This window comes from Pinus tabuliformis, chromosome 2_1, assembly GCF_031772625.1.
Source record: "Pinus tabuliformis cultivar Carrire ecotype Pingquan chromosome 2_1, CPIR1, whole genome shotgun sequence".
Taxonomy (NCBI): Eukaryota; Viridiplantae; Streptophyta; class Pinopsida; order Pinales; family Pinaceae; genus Pinus; species Pinus tabuliformis.
The window spans coordinates 370,493,573-370,518,003 of NC_142299.1; the positions used below are offsets into that span (position 1 = coordinate 370,493,573).

General features: G+C 42.2%; 1 pseudogene across 1 annotated transcript in view; it reads left to right on the forward strand.

Moving 5' to 3' along the window:
• Positions 1-24,431, forward strand: part of LOC149200411 (L-arabinokinase-like) — a 448,322-nt pseudogene that overhangs the window by 120,792 nt on the left and 303,099 nt on the right. The gene's annotated exons all lie outside the window — the stretch shown is intronic.

Genomic DNA, 24,431 nt, shown 5'->3' on the forward strand with positions numbered 1-24,431 from the left:
GACGCTTTGAATCCACCTGAAACGGTCGCTCTATGTTTACACAGAAAAATGCTGCTATACACGGGAAAGTCCGCAAAGCACTGTTCATTTCGGATTTGAAACTTTCATAAATCCGCTTTATAACGCTATCGGGTCCGCCTGTGGGTCGCTATCGCATGTCGCAATGCCTTGTTCCAAGGTTTTCCCCTTTGTATTAAAAATACACTAAAACATGGCAAATTCCCACTTATCGGACTTGAAATTATGTGCAACAGTGTTAATAAACCCTTTCGGGTCCGTAATATCGCATCGGGGCTTTATCCCTTTGTATTTTGTTTAATAAACGAAATACGCAATTACAAAGGAAATTGATGTTTTTCAGATTTAAAAATATATGGAGTACAGTCTATATTTCCATCGGGTCCGGCCATATCACATCGCTAGTCGCAACGGCCCTTTGGCTTCCCCTTTGGTATCGCCGACGCCGATCTGCCGATATCAGCGATCACAGTCGCACTATCGCATATATATAACATATGTGGCCACTCCATTGTGTTCGCTGATTGCGATCCGCCGATTTCGGCGATCGCACCATCGCATCACCCCGGTCCATCGTGCTATGCCTCCGATCCGACCCGCCGATCACTGCCGATTGTGATTGCCGATCGGATCTGGACCGTTGATCGGCCAGATCCGACGGTCCCTGTTCAACCACTGTTCAAGCCTCCGATTAGGCTCATTTCATGGTTTTCTTATGTTTTTTAAGGCCCGATAGTGTAATGCGATAAGTCCAAGACTTCTCCTCTCTCGGTGGTCTCGCCCTTTAGGGAGATTTGGAAGACTTAGAGGGTTTTTAGACCCATATTTCAAGGGATTTTTGCCTCTTTTTCCTTTGAAAAAGGGTAGCTTCATTTTATGATAGCTTTCCCATCTGAAGTCCGTTTTTGCCCATTTAAGTTGCGTTGGATTCAGAATGGAGGGATCCCTGCAATGAGACTATGTCTGAGAGCAGCCTGCGATTTTCATTTTCCTTTGATTTACAAAGGATTTGTGCCATTTGGCACCTTTCACCTCTTGCATGAAGTCTTTTAAACCTAGAGCTTTATCCGGGATCCATTTTTGGATCAGGAGCTGTCGTACAGATGCAATAGTGGCAGTGGCAGAACCATGGGCAGCAGTGTAGAGGATGTTGGGCAGGAAGGCCTAGCATCAGCACAGGTACCGATGCCGGATGATCAGAGTAATACTCAGTGAGGAGTATTGCTAGAGCACAATCCTTGTTAAGAGGGAGTGTTTATTCGGGGTAGCATCGGATGTGCTCTAGGCACGAAATTTGGTTGAGAGGGTGGGGCACATGAGATCTCCAATACCCAGAAATGGTTTGGGCAGATTCTCAACAGTTCAGGAGATATTAAAATAATTAATATTTTTAATGGAGTCCTTAAGTCTAAACTTAGGGAAAATAAAATATTAATGTGTGTTAATATGAATCTGTGTTAGAATGGTCCAAAAGACATGGATCAAGCCAGATCTAATCTTAGCCATTGATTAGGGACTTAATCTTGGCCGTTGATATGTCAATAGAAAAAGTATAAGAGGAGGCTTGAGGGTCACTTAGAGAATACACTAGAGTGATCAGTTATTCTATTCTATAGAGCGGGGTTTGCTAAGACAGATAGAATCAGTGATCAGTTGCAGTGAGGGGTAGTGATTACGAGGCAGAGAGGTAGGGACAATGCCAAGAGACCAGCGCAAAAGCAGAGAGAGGTAGATGCAGAGCCAGAGGGAGCCACTCAAAGGCAGCAGAAACTGCGCAGAGCCAAAAGGGCTTGCGTCATCCACGCAGAGGCTACAGGAGTGACGCAGAGCGCCAGAGAAGCTGCACAGAGCCTTAGTAGGTTGATGCAGAGGGTTTTAGGCTGACACAGAGGCCAGCAGGTTTGACGTTAGGCTTCAGATTGTGCTGGAGAGGGATTTCGTGGAGCAGGCTTTTCGAATACTTGTTTCCGAAGAGAGGTATTGCTGCTAGATTTTTTTATCTCTGTTGGGTTAGCCAGTTTGGCACGCAATGTACTCAGAAAAGAGCTGCTTAATACTAAAACCCTTAGATAGCTGCACCGGTTTTCCTGCATTGGGTTTTTCTGCGGACATTAGTAAAAAAATAACAGTGTCATTTGTGTGCTTGTTTTTGTTTCCTTTAGTTAATGATCTGTAATATGTTGAGCATGCACTAGTATTTATTTTCAGTATTTACATGGTAAATAACTTGTTAATTAACAGAACAAGTAGGTGGGAATAAATCAGTAAAGTGCATGGAGGGTTTCTAACTAGTAGACTTAGAAACTTCAACATTTAGCCTAATGAATCCCCTAATAACAAGTTTGACATGAAATGAACTTGGCTTACAAGCCAACCCACTAGCTAATGACAAAATAGACGATAATTTCCCACGTGTGACTTGTAGCCTCTCTAAAAGTTGACGTCATGCCCTTTTTGGGCTCTAAATACCATGTCAAGGTGTGTTGAGGTGTCCAAATGTGTGAAAGTGTCTGGATCATAGTTTAGTGGCCTCAAATACATCAATATAGGGAATACCAGCCTAATTTGAGAGCATTGGGTTCATTCATAACTGTAGCATTGCTCCATGTGATCCATGTCCAACGTTTAGATAGTTCTCTTTCTCTAGTTGTGTTCTCCTTCTGCAATGTTTTGTTTCAACAACGACTCTCCTTTGCATTTTTCCTTTGCTTTCTTTTCTTTTTTTCGCTTCAGTTGCCTCCCTTGCATCTCTTTGTGTACCTGAGAGAGTGTCGACATACTTTTTCCATCTCGCTAAAGAAAGAAAACACTATGGGCAGTCCTCCCTGTCCAATGACGTCTCTGGCTATCTTTCAGGTGGTGGTTCGATCGGTTATGCCACATCCTCCATCTGCGAGGGTGAGGGCATTGTCCTCCACTTTTACACTCTCCCTTAGACTTGGATCTATCGTTCCCTCCCTTTAGGTCAATATTTCATTGTTTAATTATTTACAAGAAACTATTTAATACTTAAATTGTTTATAAGATTTTTCCCAGTAAGCTGTGGCTTCTGCGCTAGCTTTCATAGTTATGATCACACATACAAGACTATGGTTAAAAGGCGGGACTATTACACAAACCTTCCTAAATCATCCCTTGAATTAATCTGGACAAGTAGTGAATTTGGAATATTTGCACTAGTCGCTTCCACTCTTGTCTAAGACTTCTACCTTTGGAAATCCAACTAGGAGCTGTGAAAATTCCGAAACTCAGAATCCTACTGCAACAATTGATAATATTTCTTCTATTTGTTAAATTAATTAAACAAACTATTTGCAGTTTCCTACGACAAATATTGAAACATATATGCTGCAGCCTTCACAAAACAAATACCACAGAAAAATAAATGCTAGAAAATTAGAGAAATTCTAGCACACATAAAAATATTGACAGTTATTTTTGGACAATTGTCCCCGGAAAAACCCAATGTGGGAAAACTGGTGCAACAGATGAGGGTTTCTTTATTAATTCTTCAACAAAAATTCAAGTACAAGAATTCAGACAACAAAACAGAGGAAAAATATTGAGAGAAATTTAGTGATAAATTTCTCACTCTCCACAGTGACTCCTTGACCCCAAAATGAGCCCTCTGTCCATACACTAGTGTCTTTGTGTCACCCTCTGTGCAGAGCTCTAGTGGACTGCGTCTCTCCCCACGCTGTTTCTTCTGGAACTCGTTCTGCACTTCCTGAATCACTGCTGATACCCTCTCTCTCCCCTACAACTCACGCTCTAGCTCTATGTCCTCTGCAGAGCTTCAACCACTGAGAAAATCGATCTGCTTGGACCACTGAGTAGCTGTTGGTGTGCGTTCTCCAAGTTCCATCGAGTTTCTTCTTATGCTCTCTCGTTGAGACATTAACAACCAAGATAAAGCGTAATCGATGACTAAGATTAACTAGAACACGATCCATGTCTTTTTCTAGAAGATTCTCACCATGACTTAATTACTACCCTTTATTTAATCATATTCCCCAAGTTTAGACTTGAACCATTAAAAATGATTAACTATTTTAATAAAGTTGTCTGTTGGTGGAATTTCCAGAAATGATTTTTGGGTTTTGGAGATACATGTATTCTAGCCTCTCCACCAAATTTTGTGGCTAGAACACATCCGATGCTACAAAAAAACTAACACGCCCTTTTAGCGAGGAAAGTGTTCTAGCACTGCAACCTACAATCTTCCTATTGCTAAGAATGTAGATCCTATATGCCTTTGAAGTTTCGCTATACCCTACGAGGAACCCCTTCTCTACATTCTGATCCAATTTACTGCGCTTTTCATTTGGTATGTGGTAGTAAGCCACACTCTCGAATATCCTCAAATGACTTACTTTAGGCTTCTCACCCGTGAAGACCCCCTCTGGCGTTTTCTTTCCCAATGCTCTATGAGGTATTCTGTTTTGAATGTACATCGCTGTGTTGCATGCCTTTGCCCATAAAAATCTAGGCAAATCCTGGTCATACATCATAGCCTTTGCAACCCCAACTATTGTTCTATTGTTTCGCTCCGCTACTCCATTCTGCTGAGGATTATATGGAGTTATCCATTCTCTTTTGATGCCTTCCTTTGCGCAGAATTCTGTGAAGTCTTTATCTGTGTATTCTCCACCATTATCTGAATGTAGCACCTTGATCTTTTTCCCTGTCGTGTTTTCTACGAGAGCCTTGAACTCTCTAAACCAATCAAAGTCCTCATCTTTGGTCTTTAAGAAATAGATCTAGGTTTTCCTGGAATGATCATTAATAAAGGCGACGAAATATTCGCCACCGCTAAGAGCTCTAGTGGACATAGGACCATAAATATCTGAGTGTATCAATCCCAACACGCCATTTGCTCTGCTGTCACTTCTAGGATATGTTGTCTTTGCGTACTTCCCAAGTACGCATTGTTGATTTTTTGGGTAGCATTGGATGTGCTCTAGCTCCAAAATTTTGTGGAGGGGCTAGAACACATGATATCTCCAAGACCCAAAAATCGTATGGTGGAATTCCACCCAGATTGTATTTTATTAAAATAATTAATATTTTTAATGGGGTTCCTAAGTCTAAACTTAGGCAAATTAAAATATTAATGGGAATTAATAAAAATATGGGTGAGAAGCTTTTAAGAGATGAGGATCAAGCCTAATTTAATCTTAGCCATTGATTAGAGACTTAATCTTGACTGTTGACTTTTTAATAGGAAAAGTATAAATGGAGGCTTGGGGGAGAAAATACACATAGAGAGATTGAGGAAATCGATTTTCTGAGGTGAGAAGTTCTTAGGAGGGAAATGGATTGGGGAGATCTTGCCGCTGAGGGGTAGTGATAGTTCGGGAATACAGACAGAGAGGCGGAGAGAAACTTGTGGAGGCAACGCTGTAGTCGAGAGAGTTGACGCTGGGCTAGTCTGGGCCCACACAGCCTTGACACAGGGCTAGGACGACCAGCGCAGACGAAGAGCTGCCTTTCACGCAGAAAGCCGGGAGCTATTGGAAATTGCCGGAACAACCGGGAAAGCTGACGCGATGGGCAGTAGTGCTGACGCAAAGACTCAAAGAGCTCCACGCAGTTACTGCGAAGGGGCAGCGCAGTTGTAGCTGGGGCCAGCGAGTTTTGCTGCTGAATCAGCTGGATTTTGCCAGGTGAAGTGAGGTAAAAGCTAAAACTAACTCAGGTTCTCCATTGTATTTCTCTTTCACTGGTTTGTCGGGAGGGGAACCAACATTTGTATTCAGAACTTCTGCTTAATAGTGTTGATTTTTGGTAGCATCGGATGTGCTCTACCTCCGAAATTTTGTAGAGGGGCTAGAACACATGAGATCTCCAAGACCCAGAAATAGTTTGGAGAAATTCCACCTGGATGAGGAGTTATTAAAATAAATAATATTTTTAATGGGTTCCTAGGTTTAAACGTAGGAAAATAGAAATATTAATGGGTATTAATAAAATATGGGTGAGAAAATTCTAAGAGATGAGGATAAAGTTTGTTTTAATCTTAGCCGTTGATAGGGACTTAATCTCGACCGTTGATTCATCAACATGAAAAGTATAAGAGGAGGCTTGAGGGTCAGTTAGAGATACACCTAGTGATCAAAGAAGTTCAATTTTTCTGGGGCATGGTTTGCTGAGAAAATCAAACTGGTGATCTGAGTTGCAGTGACAGTGGCAGTAGCAGAGAGTTGGATCAGAAGGGAGTTCCGAGCCAACTAGTATCAGGCAGAGAGGTAGTAGTAGTAGCATCAGAGAGGCAACGCAAAGGCCTACGCAACCCAGGAAGGGGTTCATGCAGAGCTGACGCAGGCCAAGAGGGTTATTGCAGTGGTAGTGCGAGATAATCGTTGGAAGCTCGAGATTTTGCTGGGAGTTCGATGTTCTGAGCCAAGAGGGATGAAGTCGAAGCTCCTGAGAGCAAATCGATCCAGTAGAGAAGTGACACAGTCTCCCAGAGGCAAGACACTGGCCCACACAGAGTAGATTATGCTAGGATTTTCATAGTGCTTGCCGGAGTCAGCCATTCAGTGGATCAGTTGTGACTTAGAGAATGATGTAAACCCTCATATGTATTTCTTACTGCCGATATTTCTTTGAAAGGTTAGTCGGTGTGAGAGGCAACCTGTTGTACTCAAATTCTGCTTGCTTAATATTACAAACCCTTTATATGTTGCACTAGTTTTCCCGCATTGGGTTTTTTCTGGGGACATTTGTCCAAAAATAATGGTGTCCCTTGTGTATTTGTCTTGTTCTATTTCAGTTTATGATCTGTATGTCAGTGTAGTCTGCAGTAGTGTTTTTCATCAGTATTTAAATAATTAAATAACTTGTTGAATGTAAAAAAGAAGTAGGAGATGATAAACCTGTGATTGCGGTAGGATTTCTGATGTGTAGATTTAGAAATTTTCACATGGTATCAGAGCCTTGCAGATCATAGGATGCTAAAAACATCAACCGAGAGATCCAGTGAATTTGCTGCAGAGAAGCAACTGCCTCGAGTGACAGCGTTGTTTCAAAGGCAGAGGAGCAGCTGAAGGAGTGACGTAGAGCCAGAGAAGTGACATAGAGGTTCACGCAGTGCTACGTCGGCATTTCGAGCTTGTAGAGGGTGACACAGTACCCGAGAGGAGCTCACGCAGTGACTGCGTTAGCTCTCTGGGCCAGCGCAGAGCCTGAGAGGCTCAAATCAGTCAGTTGTTGGGGCTGGAGGAGCAGAGCAGATTCAATTAGTGGAGCTGGTGGGATGTTGTTGTTGTTGGTGCAGAACAGTGTCTGTGGAGACAAAGCCGAGGTAGAGGGAGTCATTGTCTTCACAGATTTCTAGCCAAAATCTAGATCCGGGTTGCAGCAGCAAAGGAGGATTGGAGAGGAGTGATTCAACATTTGGTCGGAGGATTTCCGTGGAGGAAATCAAGACTCAGAGGGAGTCTGGAGGAGCTTGATCCTTAGAGGATTTCTAGCATTGAAGAAATCCAGATCCGAGTCTTGCTGGATTAACAACAGGAGAGGGAGAAGAGAACTAGTCCTATATTCGTTAAGCAGAGATGGAAGTCAATGGACTGAGGGTTCAGGATAGATTGGATGGAGCATCCAATTTTGTCATCTGGAAGGCCAAGATCCTGGCAATCCTAGACAAAAATCGCATCAAGGACTATGCCTTGAAGGTAGTTGCTGTTTCGGTCGATGCTGATCCGCTGCAGAAGTACGAGGAGGCCCAGGCGAAGGCTAAATGCATAATTCTAGACGTGGTCAAAGATAATGTGGTCCCACACATTGCTGAGAAGGACACAATGAGGGAGATGTGGGAAACGCTGACCAACTTGTACTAGGGAACTTCCGTTCAACGGAAGATGCTATTGGAGAATCGGCTGAGACAGTACTAGATGCAGAAGGGAGAAGAGATCGATCCATTCCTTCTTAGGTTGCAAGGGATTCGAGACCAGTTGACTTCCATGGGGTCTACACCAAATCCTGAGTTCATGGTCAGGACTGCGTTGAACGCAGTTGCCGAAGACTGGGAGGCATTTGTCCAGAGTATTTTGGGCAGAGCTCCTCTCCCTAGTTGGGAGGAAATGTGGGTAGCTCTTTGACAGGAAGAGATCAGGACGCTGAACAAGGCAGGAAGTACCGGCAAAGGAGCTCGGGTGAAGAAGGAGGAGGAGGAGGATGCAATGCTCACATCATCGGGACAACATGGACAACAGAAAAGGAAGAAAAAGGATATAACCAAGGTCAGATGCTTCAGGTGTGGTGAACTAGGACATTTCGCCACTCAGTGCCCCCGGAAGAAGGGCAAGGAAGAGGCTTCTGACTCGAAGGTTGCTCCAGCGAAGGCTGACAAGGAGGATGATGATGAGGATTGTGCCATGAGTGCTCATGCACCTCTGGAGAAGAGGTGGGGTGACATAGAGCTGTAGTTGGGAGGACTACACAAGGGCAGGATCCTTGAGGTGCCCAAACTCTTGGATCACATACAGCTATGGGAGCCCTTAACGACAATAGCAAAATGACGGGTGTCGGTTGGTGCGAGGTGTGATGGAGCAACAATGGCAGAGCTAGAGTGCCAAAGTCTGAAGCAACATAGTGGATGTTGTAGCAGTGCGAGAGGCACAAAGCAGATTGTAGTAGCGCAGTAGCAATAGAGGGTCAACACAAATTAGCAACAGAGGTAGCTTCAACATCACGAGGCATCCATACTAACCAACATGTCAGTTTTTGGGTGAAGTTTCATTACTTACTTTTCAATAACTGAGTTGCAGTGCAACAGTTAGCAGTGGCAGTGCTATGGGCATCATGATGCAACATTTTGAGAGGGAGTTGCAGTACAAATGTAGCTGTGACAGTGCCAGAGTCATGGGCAACAATACAAGATGCAATAGTGCATTGGATGAAGGGCAACAGGCCAAGCATCAACAACACAGAGGACCGATGCAGTGGATCAGTGTAATACTTCTATTGAGAAGTATTGCTAGTGCACATTCCTCACTAAGAGGGAGTGTTGATTTTTGGTAGCATCGGATGTGCTCTATCTCCGAAGTTTTGTGGAGAGGCTAAAACACATGACATCTCCAAGACCCAGAAATCGTTTGGAGAAATTCCACCCGGATGAGGAGTTATTAAAATAATTAATATTTTTAATGGGTTCCTAAGTCTAAACTTAGGAAAATAAAAATATTAATGGGTATTAATAAAATATGGGTGAGAAACTTCTAAGAGACGAGGATCAAATCTGTTTTAATCTTAGTCGTTGATTAGGGACCTAATCTCGACCGTTGATTCATCAACAGGAAAAGTATAGGAGGAGGCTTGAGGGTTAGTTGGAGATACACCTAGTGATCAAAGAAGTTTGATTTTTCTGGGGGCATGGTTTGCTGAGAAAATCGAACTGGTGATCTGAGTTGCAGTGAGAGGGGCAGTAGCAGAGAGTTGGATCGGAAGGGAGTTCCGAGCCAACGAGTACCAGGCAGAGAGGTAGTAGTAGCATCAGAGAGGCAACGAAGAGGCCTACGCAACCCAAGAAGGGGCTCACGCAGGCCAAGAGGGTTATTGCAATGGCAGTGCGAGATAATCGTCGGAAGTTCGAGATTTTGCTGGGAGTTCAATGTTTTGAGCCAAGAGGGCTGAAGTCGGAGCTCCTGAGTGCAAATCAATCCAATAGAGAAGTGATGCTGTCTCCTAGAGGTAAGACGTTGGCCCACATAGAGCAGATTGTGTTGGGATTTTCATAGTGCTCGCCGGAGTCGGCCATTTAGTGGATCAATTGTGACTTAGAGAACGAAGTAAACCCTTGTATGTATTTCTTGTTGCCGATATTTCTTTGAAAGGTTAGCCGGTGTGAGAGAAAACCTGTTGTACTTAGATTCTGCTTGCTTAATAATACAAACCCTCTATGTGCTGCACCGGTTTTCCCGCATTGGGTTTTTCCGAGGACGTTTGTCCAAAAATAACGGTGTCCCTTGTGTATTTGTCTCGTTCTATTTCAGTTTATGATCTGTATGTCAGTGTAGTTTGCAATAGTGTTTTTCATCAGTATTTAAATAATTAAATAGCTTGCTGAAAGTAAAAACAAGTAGGAGATGATAAACTAGTGATTGTAGTAGGATTTATTGTGTGTAGATTTAGAAATTTTCACAAATAATATAAAACCCTCAGAGCTGCTGCATCGGTTTTCCTGCATTGGGTTTTTCCGAGGATGTTTATTCCAAAAATAAGTGTGTCCTTTGCATGATTGTCTCATTTATTTTTCAGTACTTGATCTGTATACTGGTGTAGGCTGCAATGTATTTACATTAATATTCTTTAATTATTTTTGAAAATAACTTGTTAAATGAAGAATACAAGTGGGTAATGTAAATTAGTGTACTGTAGTAGGATTTTTGGTTTATTAGATTCAGAAATTTTCACATGCATCCTCTACAGACATCATCGTGCTCTGTGCTGAGAATTGGAACTCCTATTACAGTTTCTCTGAGCATCCTAAGTGCTCCATGATGTAAATGTCCCATCCTCCTGTGCCATAGTTTGTTTAGCTCCTTCCCACTGCTATTATCACTGCCTATCAGTGCCATTGGAGAATCGAGCTACAACTTGTATAACCTGTTGCTCCGAGCTCCAATCTATCTCACCTTCTTCCAGCTAGAGTGTTTGACGTACACTTTCTTCCCCACGAAGTGTACATTGTACCCCTTGTCTTGTAATTGGAACACTGAAATTAGATGCATACCTAATCTTGGCACATGCAGTACATTTGTAGCACTGGTGCGGGTTCTTGTTTTTGTTCGAAATTCTATGGTGCCTCTCCCTACTGGAGTACATTTAGCTTTGTTTCCCATAGTGATTTGCAAGTCCATATGCTCGTCCTAATAGCTAGAGAAATATTCTCTAACTCCTGTCATATGCGCTGAAGCTCCACTATCAATGTACCAGACACCAGATGACGCTGAACCTGACAAGCATGCGAACTCATCCTCCAACCTGGAAGATAATTCTGAGGCTTCCTGACTGTTGATTCTATCCACGATTTTCTATGCTATTTCTCCTTTCCTTCCTGACGTTATTCTGCACCAGCAAATTGTTACAAAATAACTGCGTCCTAGCTTAAGATTTGCTCTGCAAGGAAAACACTGCTACTCCCTTTGCCTATGGTAATCTTTGATCTGGAAAATTTATTCACTGTCAACTCTCTTAGAGAAATATTTTTTTCGTAGAAAAAATGACCTTCTTGGCCAAAGGAACAACGCTACCCTTCAGGGTTTCGAACTGTTGCCTACGCAGAGTTTCGAAATTCCTCTTCCCTTCTGCCACTAAGCTTTCCGACTTCCAAGCTGAGCTCTGATACCGTGTGAAAATTCTGAAATCCGGAATCCTACTGCAACAACTGATAATATTTCTTCTATTTGTTAAATTAATTAAACAAACTATTCGTCGTTTCCTACAACAAATATTGAAACATATACATTGCAGCCTTCACAAAACAAATACTGCTTAAAAATAAATGCTAGAAAATTAGAGAAATTCTAGCACACATAAAAATTTTGACATAGTTATTTTTGGACAATTGTCCTCGGAAAAACCCAATGTGGGAAAATCGGTGCAGTAGATGAGGTTTTCTTTATTAATTCTTCAGCAGAAATTCAAGTACAAGAATTTCAAAAACAGAACGGAGGAAAAATATTGAGAGAAATTTAGTGATAAATTTCTCACTCTCCACAGTAACTCCCTGACCCGAAGATGAACTCTCTATCCATACACTGGTATCTCTGCGTCACCCTTTGCGTAGTAACTACGTAGAGCTCTAGTGGATTTCGTCACTCCTCACCCTATCCCTTCCGAAACTTTTTCTGCACTTCCCGGATCACCGCTAATACACTCTCTTGTTGAAGTTTCTAAGTCTACTAGTTAGAAACCCTCCATGCACTTTACTGATTTATTCCTACCTACTTGTTTCGTTACTTAACAAGTTATTTACAATGTAAATACTGAAAATAAACACTAGTGCATGGTCAACATATTACAGATCAACAACTGAAGGAAACAGAAACAATCATACCAAATGACACTGTTATTTTTGGAGCAATGTCGCCGGAAAAACCCAATGCGGGAAATTGATGCAGCTATTTGAGGGTTTTCTTATTAAGCAATTTAGAGTACACTCTGGGTGCCAAAACTGGCTTACCCAACAGAGAATTTCCTTGGTAGTAGTACCTCTCAATGTGAGACAAATGTCCCAACTGAAACCCCGGATAAACCTTCCGGCAACTCCAATCTGCCCTAGAAACCCCAACGTTTGCCTTTCTAGATTGCGTCAGCTTCTCTCTGCCAGCGCTGGCCCTGCGTTACCCTGAATGGGCCTGCGTCAGCCTTTAGGAGGCCCCGCGTCAGCCTTCTGGCCCTCTGCGTCAGCAACACTAGCCTCTCTGAAGCACTGCACAGCTCCCCGTTGCCTCTGTGTGGCCCTGCATGAGCCCTGGCTACTACCACGTCACTCTCTCTAGCTCCTGTGTTGCTCTCCCGACACTATCTCTGCCTCTCTATCTCTCTGTACTCAATGCCCCTCAGCTGCAACTCCGATCACTGATTCTATCTCTTTTAACAAACCTTGCTTTAAAGAATAGAATGACTGATCACTCTGGTGTACTCTCCAAGTGACCCTCAAGCCTCCTCTTATACTTTTCTCGTTGACATATCAACGGCCGAGATTAAAACACGTTTTTATATTAATCCACATTAATATTTTAATTTCCCTAAGTTTAGACTTGGGGATTCCATTAAAAATATTAATTATTTTAATATCTCCTAAACTGTGTAGAATCTGCCCAAACCTTTTTTGGGTATTGGAGATCTCATGTGCCCCAACCTCTCCACTAAATTTCGTGGCTAGAGCACATGCGATGCTACCCCAAATCAACACTCCCTCTTAGCGAGGAGTGTGCTCTAGCAATATTCCTCACTGAGTATTACTCTGATCATTCGGCATCGGTCCTTGTGCTGATGTTACGCTTGCTGCCCACTATCCTCTGCACTGCTGTATCCTGTACTGCTGTCCATGGTTTTGCCACTGCCACTGCTGCATCTGTATGACAACTCCCTTTGCATCCGTGCTGCTGCTGGTCCTTTCTCCCAACACTGCATCCGCACTGCACCTCCTCTCATCATGCTGCCCACTGTTGCACTACAACTTAGCTACTGAGAAGTAAGTAACTGATCTCCCAACTCTGACCTCTCTATTGGGCTAGAGACCCTCCTGATGCTGAAGCTCCCTTTGCCGCTGACAAGTGCTCACTCTTTGACTTCTGCCCTGCTACAACAACTCCCTGCATCTCACACTGTTGCACACCTCTCTAAGCCATCCTGCACTGGTGCAACACTCCTGTGCCTCTCGCACTGCTGCACCCTGCTAGCCTCGCGCTGTCTCGGGACCCTTGCATTGTATCTCTTTTTGCTGCTTCATCCGCATCCGTCTCTACCCACATCAGCTAGTCCTGCTACTCCTCTTCGGGGCTCCCGTAGCAAGGTCTAATCCAAGAGGCTGGGTACCTCGAGGATCCTGCCCCTCATTGCCTGTAGTCCGCCTGACTACAGCTTGATGTCTCCCCACTTCCGCTCAAGTGGTGCGTGTGCACTCATGGCACAGTCATCGTCTGTCAACACTTCCTTCTCTGCCCTTGCTGGTGCTGCCTTAGTCTCAGAAGACTCTCTCTTACTCTTCTTTCTTGGACACTGGGTCGCATAATGACCCGGCTCCCCACAATGGAAGCACTTGATCTTGGAGAGATCCTTCTTCTTTCGCTTTTCCTGCTTTCCCTTAGATGCTAGGGCAACATCTTCCTCCTCCTGTTTGACTTTGATCCCCTTACTGCTGCTTCCCGCCTTTGACTGTCGTCTGATCTCTTCTTGGCGAAGAGCTGCCCACATCTCATCCCAAGGTGGAAGTGTCCCTCTGCCTAGTATACTCTGGACAAATACCTCCCAATCTTCTGAGACATCATTCAGGGCTGTCCTCACCATCAATTCCTGATCCGGCGTGGCTTCTATACCAGTCCACTGATCTTGGATCTCATTCAGTCCTCCAAGGAAGGTGTCAATCGATTCTCCCTTCTTCATCTGATATGACCTCAACTGGTTCTCTAGTAACATTCCTCTCTGCACAGAAGTATGCTGTTACAATTTCTTTAGGGCCTCCCACATGTCATTTGTCGTTTCCTTCTCAGCAATGTGTGGTACTACATGATCCTTGACCCCGTTAAGGATGATGCTCTTGGCACTCGCCATTGCCTCCTCGTACTTGTCGTTCTCAGCTGGGTCGACTGGGATAGCTATCGTCTTTAAGGGGAAGTGCTTGACACGATTTCTGTCAAGTACGGATAAGATTCTGGCCTTCCAAACTGCGAAGTTCGACACTCCGTCTAGTCTGTCCTGGTCTCTTACTCCGTGTAGTGCCATGACCCCTACTCTGATCGTCTGTGCAACCGCACCACTGATACGGGTTTCTCGACTAGAAACCCTCGGTAGAAACTCCCTCCTCTTGGCCTTGCCCTGTCAGGTACTGTTCTGACTACAGTACCTCACCAGTTCCACTCTGCAATATTCCCACAACCTTCTAAACCCTAACAACTTGAAGGTGAGAGCTCCTAGGTTCTGCGCAATTCCGGCACCAACAACCCGACCTCCTCAGCCAACTACGTCAGCCCTCCTAGCTTCTGCGTGGCTCTGCGTGAGGCTCCCTATGCCTTCCTTAGCTTCTGTGCTGCTTCTTCCTAGCCCACCCTTGATGACGCAGGCATTGTGTCACCCTTCCCTTGTTGCTGCTCTGCTAGAAACAACTTCTGTCACCTCGGGACAACTGTTTTCTGCTGCTATTGCTCCGCTCGGCTGATGTCCTCAATTCCCCTGTGATCTGCAATCATGCTCTGATACCATGTTGAAGTTTCTAAGTCTACCAGTTAGAGACCCTCCATGTACTTTACTGATTTATTCCTACCTACTTGTTCCGTTACTTAACAAGTTATTTACAATGTAAATATTGAAAATAAACACTAGTGCATGCTCAACATATTACAGATCAACAACTGAAGGAAACAAAAACAATCACACCAAATGACAACGTTATTTTTGGATCAATGTCCCCGGAAAAACCCAATGTGGGAAAAACGGTGCAGTTATCTGAGGGTTTTCTTATTAAGCAATTCATAGTACAATTTGGTTGCCGAAACCGGCTTACCCAACAGAGAATTTCTTTGGCAGTAGTACCTCTCAGTCTGAGACAAATGTCTCGGCTGAAACCCCGGATAAACCTTCCGACAGCTCCAATCTGCCCCAGAAACCCCAGCGTCTGCCTTTCTGGACTGTGTCAGCCTCTCTCTGCCCAGCGCTGGCCCTGCGTCACCTTGAATGGGCTTGCGTCAGCCTCAGGAGGCCCTGCATCAGCCTTCTGGCCCTCTGCGTCAGCAATGTTGGCCTCTCTGAAGCACTGCACAACTCCTGGTTGCCTCTGTGTGAGCCTTGGCTGCTACTGCGTCACTCTCTCTGGCTCCTGCGCTGCTCTCCCGACACTATCTCTGCCTCTCTATCTCTTTGTACTCAATGCCCCTCAACTGCAACTCCGATCACTGATTCTATCTCTCTTAGCAAACCCCGCTCTAGAGAATAGAATGACTGATCACTCTGGTGTACTCTCCAAGTGACCCTCAAGCCTCCTCTTATACTTTTCTCGTTGACATATCAACGGCCGAGATTAAGTCCCTAATCGATGGCTAAGATTAGATCTGGCTTGATCCATGTCTTTTGGACCATTCTAACACAGTTTTATATTAATCCACATTAATATTTTAATTTCCCTAAGTTTAGACTTAGGGATTCCATTAAAAATATTAATTATTTTAATAACTCGTAAACTGTTTAGAATCTGCCCAAACCTTTTCTGGGTATTGGAGATCTCATGTGCCCCAACCTCTCCACTAAATTTCGTGGCTAGAGCACATCCGATGCTACCCCAAATCAACATCTCTCTGCTCCTTGCAACTCATCCTCTGGCTCTATCTCCTTTGTTAAACTTCAACCACTGAGAAAATCGATCTGCCTAGGCAACTGAGTAGCTATTGATGTGTGTTCTCCAAGTCCCATCGAGTTTCTTCTTATAATCTCTCGTTGAGACATCAACGACCAAGATTAAAACATAATCGATTGCTAAGATTAACTAGAACTCGATCCATGTCTTCTTCTAGAAGATTCTCACCATGAATTAATTAATACCCTTTAATTTATCACATTCCCTAAGTTTAGACTTAGGAACCGGTAAAAATGATTAATTATTTTAATTAAGTCGTCTCTAGGTGGAATTTCCAGAAACGATTTCTAGGTTTTGGAGAATACATGCATTCCAGCCTCTCCACCAAATTTCGTGGCTAGAACACATCCAATGCTACAAAAAAAACTAACACGAGCAATTCCGATGTTACAAAAAAAATTAACTAGAGCAATTCCCTTAGTAGAACACCACCTCCAACCAATGCATCAACTATGAGACTAGAGAGATATCATTCTTTAAGGAAGAAGCCAGATAAGGGTTTGTCTAAAAATCAGATTACAAAGACATAGCTCAACAAGAAAAAGGTGAGAAGCAATGTCCTAATCCGTTTTCCAAGTGACTAATTAGCCTCTCAATGGTTTGATCCATTGACTTTGTTTAACTTCAATAAAAGCCAATAAAATATCTTATAAAGTAGAATAATCTTTGCAATAGCTAAGAAGAGAAAGAATAGAAGGTTGAATCCACAAATTGAAGATGAGTTGTTTGCATCTGAAAAATTCTCATTATGGCATTATGACCTAACATTCTCGCAACATTGTTTGCCAAGGAGGGAGAGCTCTAAATTTATAGATGAGGCTCTCAACATCTATCCTCCTTTAGCTCCACAAAATAGGGTGACTTGTCATCCACAAAATCTTTGGAGACTAAGTCAAAAATTATTTTTTGAAATTGCTTTGCTTAAACCCTCAGTTAGGAGGTAGATGTCTCATTAAAGGGGACCGTAGGCTACAAAATAGATGTCTACTTGGCCTTTGAAGGTCAACATTGCACATTGATCTTGCTTGAAAATTCTTGTAATAGGTTCAGAACTCTTTCTTTGCTTCAACGTCCTATAAAAACCCTCAAATACTCCTCCATTAAGGCTGGACGTCCTTTAACGACTATCATATGTGGATGGCTTCCCGTGCTTGAGGTTGAAACTTACACAAGATTTGGCATTTGACTTGCCTTGAATGACTTCTTCCTTGACTTGAGATGATTTAATGGTGAAGTAATCTTCCTTTGGTCCATCCTTCGCTCGACTTGCCTTGGAATCTTCATCAACTTGCTAATTACTCTTGCAATGTCTCCCTTGATGAAGCTGATTTGGTCCATTTGCCTTTGAAATAGATGCAATTTCGTTTTTCTTTGCTAAGTTGCCTTTCTCTTTGCTTGAAGACTTGTCCTTCCTTGACCTTTTAGTTTTCTTTGGTCGAAAAGTTCCATTGAATGAGTTGAAGGGCTCTCCTAGCCCCACACGTTTGGTCACCCATTTAGAAATGCAAGCCGCAAGGGTAGGTCTCCAACATCCTTATTGCATGAAGAATCCAAAAACTGGGTTTTGTAGCACAAAATTGTAGGTTCCAATTGATTGCTTACTTGCCCCACTTGACCAAGGAATGACCTTCAACGTGCCACAAATGTAGGATGGCCTCCTTTGATTGAGCTTATCTTCCTCTTGGATCACCATTTGTGAAAAATTCCAAGGGATATTGGAAGTAGAAATTTGGTTGCTTGATCTGAGCGCTTTGACCAATGATCCCTTGGGAACTTGTGGATTGGGATTTACAAATTGTCTCGAGCACTGTGAACTATTGGAAAATGTGAGAATGAATAAAGAAGAACTGTGACATGATGAAGACACCGAGGCCAAGGAATACCTACAGACTCAATACGATAACCAAGTGGGGAGCAAATGGGTGCATTAGGATCAAAGGGAAAATGAGGGGGAAAGTACAATAAGTGATCACCTTTACAAGGCCAAACACTAAGAGTTCACATAAATCATGAGTCCTAATATATCCACCTCCAAGATTCCTGCATACTACCCTAGGACATAAAGATGCTTGTCAAGGTAGGGAGTTACTGCCCACTTGGGGGATGTGAGTAGTCTTTGTTATTGGCCAAAAAGTGGGTTTAACCCATAGGAGAAAATTTTCTCCTCCTTGGATAGCCAGGCAACTAACAACCCTATTTGATCAACACATAACATGATGCCAGGATCCTCCACTTATTTCTCCGGTCAGATTTATCTCTTCCCATCAAATATTCCTTATTGAAGGAAGGTCAGTCTAGGGTTGTGGATGTTGATTTGGGGTAGCATCGGATGTGCTCTAGCGATGAAAGTTGGTGGAAAGGCTAAAGCACATGAGATCTCCAAGACCCAGAAATAGTTTGGACAGATTGTACCCAGTTTGGGAGATATTAAAATAATTAATGTTTTTAATGGAGTTCTGAAGTCTAAACTTAGGAAAAATAAAATATTAATGGGTATTTACTATTAATATAACGCTGGGTTAGAAGGTTCCAAAAGTCATGGATCAAGTCAGATCTAATCTCAGCCATTGATTAGAGATTTAATCTCGGTCGTTGAAGGACGAACAGGAAATGTATAAGAGGAGGCTTGAGGGTTAGTTGGAGAATACACCAGAGTGATTAGTCATTCGATTTGCTAGAGCGGGGTTGCTAAGCAAAGTCGAATAAGTGATCAGCAGTGAGGGGCAGTGAGTACTGGACAGAGAGGCAGAGATAGTGCCGAGAGACCAGCACAGAGGCAGAGAACGAGAAGCAATAGCAAGAGCAGGCCACGCAGATCCCAGTAGAGACAACATAGAGGCCAGAGGGCCTGTGTCATCCACGCAGAGGGTAGCAGGAGTGACGTAGAGGGTCCCAGAGGTTGCGCAGTGCCTCAGAGGGCTGACGCAGAGGGTTCTGAGGCTGACGCAGTGCTTCAGAGTCGCTGGAGAGGGTTCGTGGGACAGGTTTTTTGAATCCCTGTTTTCGAATAGAGAGGTATTACTGCCAGTTGTTTTTATTTGTCGGGTGAGCCGGTTTGGCACCTAGTTGTCCTCAAGGAAACACTGCATAATAATAAACCATCAGAATAGCTGCACCGATTTTCTCGCATTGGGTTTTTCCGGGGACATTTGTCCAAAAATAACGGTGTCACTTGTGTGTTTGTTTTTTCTTTCAGCTGTTGATCTGTAGATGTTGAGACTGTATTGTGTTTATTTCGTTATTTATAGGTTTTAAATAACTTGTTCATAATTAACAAGTAGAAGAAATAAACCAGAAGAATACAAATTAAATCTCTAATGGATAGACTTAGAAATTTCAACAGTGGAGGAGCGGCTCCCCTCCCTTGAATCCGCTCTTGAAGTGTGCTCGCTTGGAAGTGCTAAGGGAACGACCTCGGGAGCGCACTCCTTATTCGCTCCCGTTTGGGAGCAAATTTCAGCTGTAAAAAAATTTTCACTCCCTAGTTTCCAGTGAGTCATATATGGAGCAATTGCTCCCATATTGCTTCCCATTACTTCGGGAGCAAATTTTAAACATAGGGAGTGATACGGGTGCGATCGCTCCGTTCGAAAAAATTGCTCCCACCTCTTGAAACGTGTGGGCATGACCAAGGGAGAGAGGGGTGACTTTTTGGAGGGAAATGGGAGGGGCAAAACAATAAAAGGCCTCCTCCGCACCCTCATTATCACCATTTCATTTGTGAAAAAGAGAGATTGAGCGCATATGTGTGAGAGAGATTGTGAGGGTTTGAGCTTGAGGAGGTTGTGGGAGATTGTTGAAGCTTGCAAGCTTGGGAGATAGAAGGGAGATTTTTGGAGAGCCAAAGAGGTAGGGTCTAATCCCATTTTTTTTTCTATGTAACATTTGTGTAAAAATATGTTGGATGTTGAATGAATTTAGAATTTAGATGTTTTTCTTCTTTTTTCCTACTCTTTCCCACTCCTCCCTCATTTTATTGCAGTGCAACTAAGAACCCTTGACTTTTGACCTTGTTGAATAAGTAGTAGAAGATCTTCTTGATCGAGCTTCCTGCAATATTGAATCCCATTCTTATCATAGAGGGAGTAATCATTTCCTTCAAGCCAACATAGTGATCTTCAATCTTCCTTGACCTTAGCTCTGATACCATGTTGAGAAATCAATGCTAGTAGAGTTAGGGTTAGATTTCTCTTTCTTGATAATTACTTGTGAATTATGTTGGCTTCTTTTACTTCTTTGTTATATTGTTTTTCATCAAGCAATTACCAAATTATGTGCGTATGAAGATCACAAAAACACAAGACACAAGATGTAGGCACTTTGCTAGGGAAAAACCCCTATCTAGGGGAAAACCCAGTGAAAATATCTTCCTTCAATAGTTTTCTTGAAACTCTTCAACCTAGACATAGACCTCCTCCAACCACCAAGTCAGACTCTTCGTCCAGCAACTTTGACCTAGAACTTTAACCTTGAAGCAACAACACTTCGACCTAGCAAATCCAAAATTTCGGCGTTCCAGTAGTAGAATCTTCGACCTAGCACTTTCAGAATTTCGACCCTTCCAGTAGTAAAAATTCGATCCAAAAATACAGTGATGTGTGGTTTAATGGTAAGTCTCACTGGGTGAAGCCCACGAGACCGCGGTTCAAATCTCATTGAGTATAGTGTCCTGCTATGATCTCGGCTCAAGGAGTAGACTCCTCTTATCTGTGAGTCTCATCTCTTGCTAAATCATAAGATTTGGTATATCTGGCTTCCAGGTTGCTGGATATACTCTTGGTGTTATAGTGGTAGCGACGATGGTTGATCCTGGGCCTTCGTTAGATTAGTCCAAGCAATTATCGATTCACCATGTGGTAAAAAAAAACTTCGATCCAACAATTTGCCCAGCAACTTCGCATAAGAGAGAGAAAGAGATACTCAAAAACTTCTACTTTGATCCTTCCAAAACTTCTTCTCTTCTTGGAATTTCGCACTTTTCTGCCCCTTTTTCTTGGATGTCGAACTTGTGAGAGAGATTTTTCCAAATGAATTCAAACTGCTTGTATATATAGGCTTTAGGTGAGGTTGAATTGCCCTGTTTGAGGCCGACGTGATTTCCTTGAGGCCGACTTGGTGTGGAGGTGTCAAATACTTAATTTGACTCAATAATAAATCTTTTTACATGATTCAAAAGCCCAAGAAGGGTCTCATAAAATGTACAATGACTCTAATGACTCGATATAAATCCTAGGAGTCCACAATGGGGACCTTCACTAATAAAAGATGACTCAAGCATGAAACCCATGTTTTAATAAGTCATTGTAATAATAATAAAATGTTCTTTTTCATTCTTCTGACAAGTACATTACATAATGACTCAAATACATTTATGAAGACCGAAACTAGTTACATTCTTCAACAGTTTTCTGATTCGATTTATGCATGTGACTTTCTGCCACAACATTCTAGAATCTTAGACTGCCTTCAAGCAGCGTAATGTGATCCCAGACTAAAGAAATTGAAGATTGTATGGCATACACTTCCAGACTTTGATTACAGAAATATAAGGATCTCCCACAAACTAAAGGCTAAATCTATGTGCAAAAGAGTCAACTTTTACAATACGAAAATACTGAATCTATATGGCAAATTAATACAAAAATACAATACAAATGCTGAATCTCCCTCAAATACAATACAATGCAATACAAAAGTGCTGAATCTCCCTCAAATTAAATGCTGAATCTATATGGCAAAAGAGTCAAGTTAATAGTAGCAAAGCCTACAAGGATGGTTCGATCTACTTTTATGGAGGTTTTGAAAAAGTACTTTCCCTAAGGAGATGTTAAAAAAAACAAAGTTGTACATTTTGAAGGTCCTACAAGGCAGGAAAATTTAACTTTACAATCTTTAAAAATATTTCTTTCCCTAAGGCACTACACAACGGTATGTGGTGATTTTTAGAATTGGGAAATTGTTTTATTTGGCAGTTTTTAAAGCTTCAAAAAAAAATTGAGGTTTATCATCTTGAATGAGTTAAGCACAAGTGACATAATTCCCCAAGGCATATTTTCAAAACCATTTTGGCTCACCTCCAAAATTCATGAATGATCAATGAGTGACATGATGGTTTTAATAGTTGAAGACACATTGATAATGCGAAGAGTTGTTGGATACAACTATTGATTTTTAGAGCTCATATATGGCATAATTAATGCAATAGGAAAAATACAATGCATCTATGTTCCAAGAATGTATCATTGGTTCACACTTGACATAACAAAATATGTCAAGAAAATGTGTTTGTTCATAGGGTTTCCATGTTGGACATAACGCCATTGACTTTCTGATCACATGGATGCAAGGAAGTAGTAAATTGAGATGGTGGTTCTCAATGATGCTTCTATCCAGTTTAGGGTTTACACTTAATACCTCTAGCTGCTAGAGTCACCAATCGGTCTCCTATCGATGCCCCAATGGCCAAAAGTCCAACTACAAGTCCAATCTTTGGCTCTAAACGTCGAACGATTGACACAAACACTGAACAACAGAGCTCATGCGGTGGTGATAGGTCTGATGGACAGTCGCTCGGGCTAGACAGTCGGCGACTCCTCAAATGGCTAATTCCACAATTGACAGCTCCTCCAATGGCTCACTCCACAGTCAGCAACTTCTGCCAGCAAAAATGATAAAACGTAAAAGGAAAAAAAGGTAAGGTTAATAACTTAATAGGTTAAGAACGACTGACGGGCTATGACTTCCCATAAAAAAACTAAGTGAAACCAAAATAAAAACCCATTCCTGGCAGCCATTTCCAAGGAACCTGTTTCATGAAATAGTGAAATGTATTTTACTTTGGTGGATCTGTATCATGAAATTGTGGAATGTTTTCTTTTATTTTTTCACTGGATCTGTTTCCCAAAATAGTGGTACATATTCAAATTTCCAAGAAACTGAACATTTTTACCTAAAAGTCCATAAAAACATTTCGGAACTTTGACTGATTGTTTCCGAAAATTTGAATATGAAGGATACGTATCAAAGCCCTTTTCCCTCCATTTCATACCCATTTTAGGATCTGAAACGCCGAACGACACTTCTGGGAGATTAGCTTCGTGTTTCTGGTAACTTAGCTTGGAGGTAGAGCATTGAGTACAAAAGGGATTAATTCAGAATCAAATATGATTTCTCCAAGTCCTTGAAGTTGATCCTTTATTTTTTGAGACCTTGATAAGGTATGAGGCCACATCTTCATCTTTTGATATACTTGTTCCATAAATTTGATTCCTTAGTGAGATCTTCTGACTGCTAATATCGATAGAATATTGTTTGACTAATTTGTCATAGTCTTCTTTAGATGTGGATTGATATGGAACAAAAGAGATGAGGTGATCTTTGATAGACTCAAAGAGGATTCTTCGAGCCCTATTTTCTCCCATGTTGTATTTGGCCACTTCTTGAGCATTGTTCGTGTCTTGTAGTGGAACTTTGACTAGAACGAATTCCATGACTTCATTTTCTATGAGAACCAAATCAATTCTCTTTTTCCAAGCCTTGAGATTAGAGGCTCCATCAAGTTTGTTTCTGTTGAGAAATCTAGGGCATTAGCATTAGGTGATTTCTCTTCCATTAGTGACTGCTTGTGAATGCTTTTTACTTCTTTAGATTAGGATCTTCTTCTTCTTAGTTTATTAGTGTTCTTCTTCATCAAATAGTGACCAATGCATGAACATAAATAGACAAGAGACATAGAATGTAGGCTATCAGACAAGGCCAAAACCTCTCACTCTTTCATAGGAAAACCTGCACAAATTCTTCTTATAGAGATTCTAATTGACGAATACCAAGACCAAGACCCTTGACCTAGTAGCCTGTCCAAGATCAAGACACAAGTCCCCTTATATCTTCTCGTTTATTCTCTCTCGGTTCCTTCTACTTCAGACTTCGCACCATATGAGATCACTATAGTCATGAAATGACATTGAACTGAGATCTGTAATATTCCTAACCCAGAATATTCCTCAAACCCCAGAAAAAACTTCAACCAAATATGTGCAAATGATATAATAACCCAGAAGTGATAAAATAACAGTGGAAAAGCATATAATAATGTAAATCGGAAATATAAGCAGATACACAAGAAATGCAGCGAGAAATGCTAAGCCATTTTATTATACTGAGCAATAAAATGAGTACAAGAGGTGATTAGACAGATGGCACCTCGACTTGCACAAGGCAAGTGAAGAAATACTCTCAGAATGACAAGAATGGCCTCTCTGCGTGGATGTTGTTGCTGTGCTGCTGCTGCTGCTAGAAAACAAATGATGATTTGGGGCTGCTCCCCTCCTCG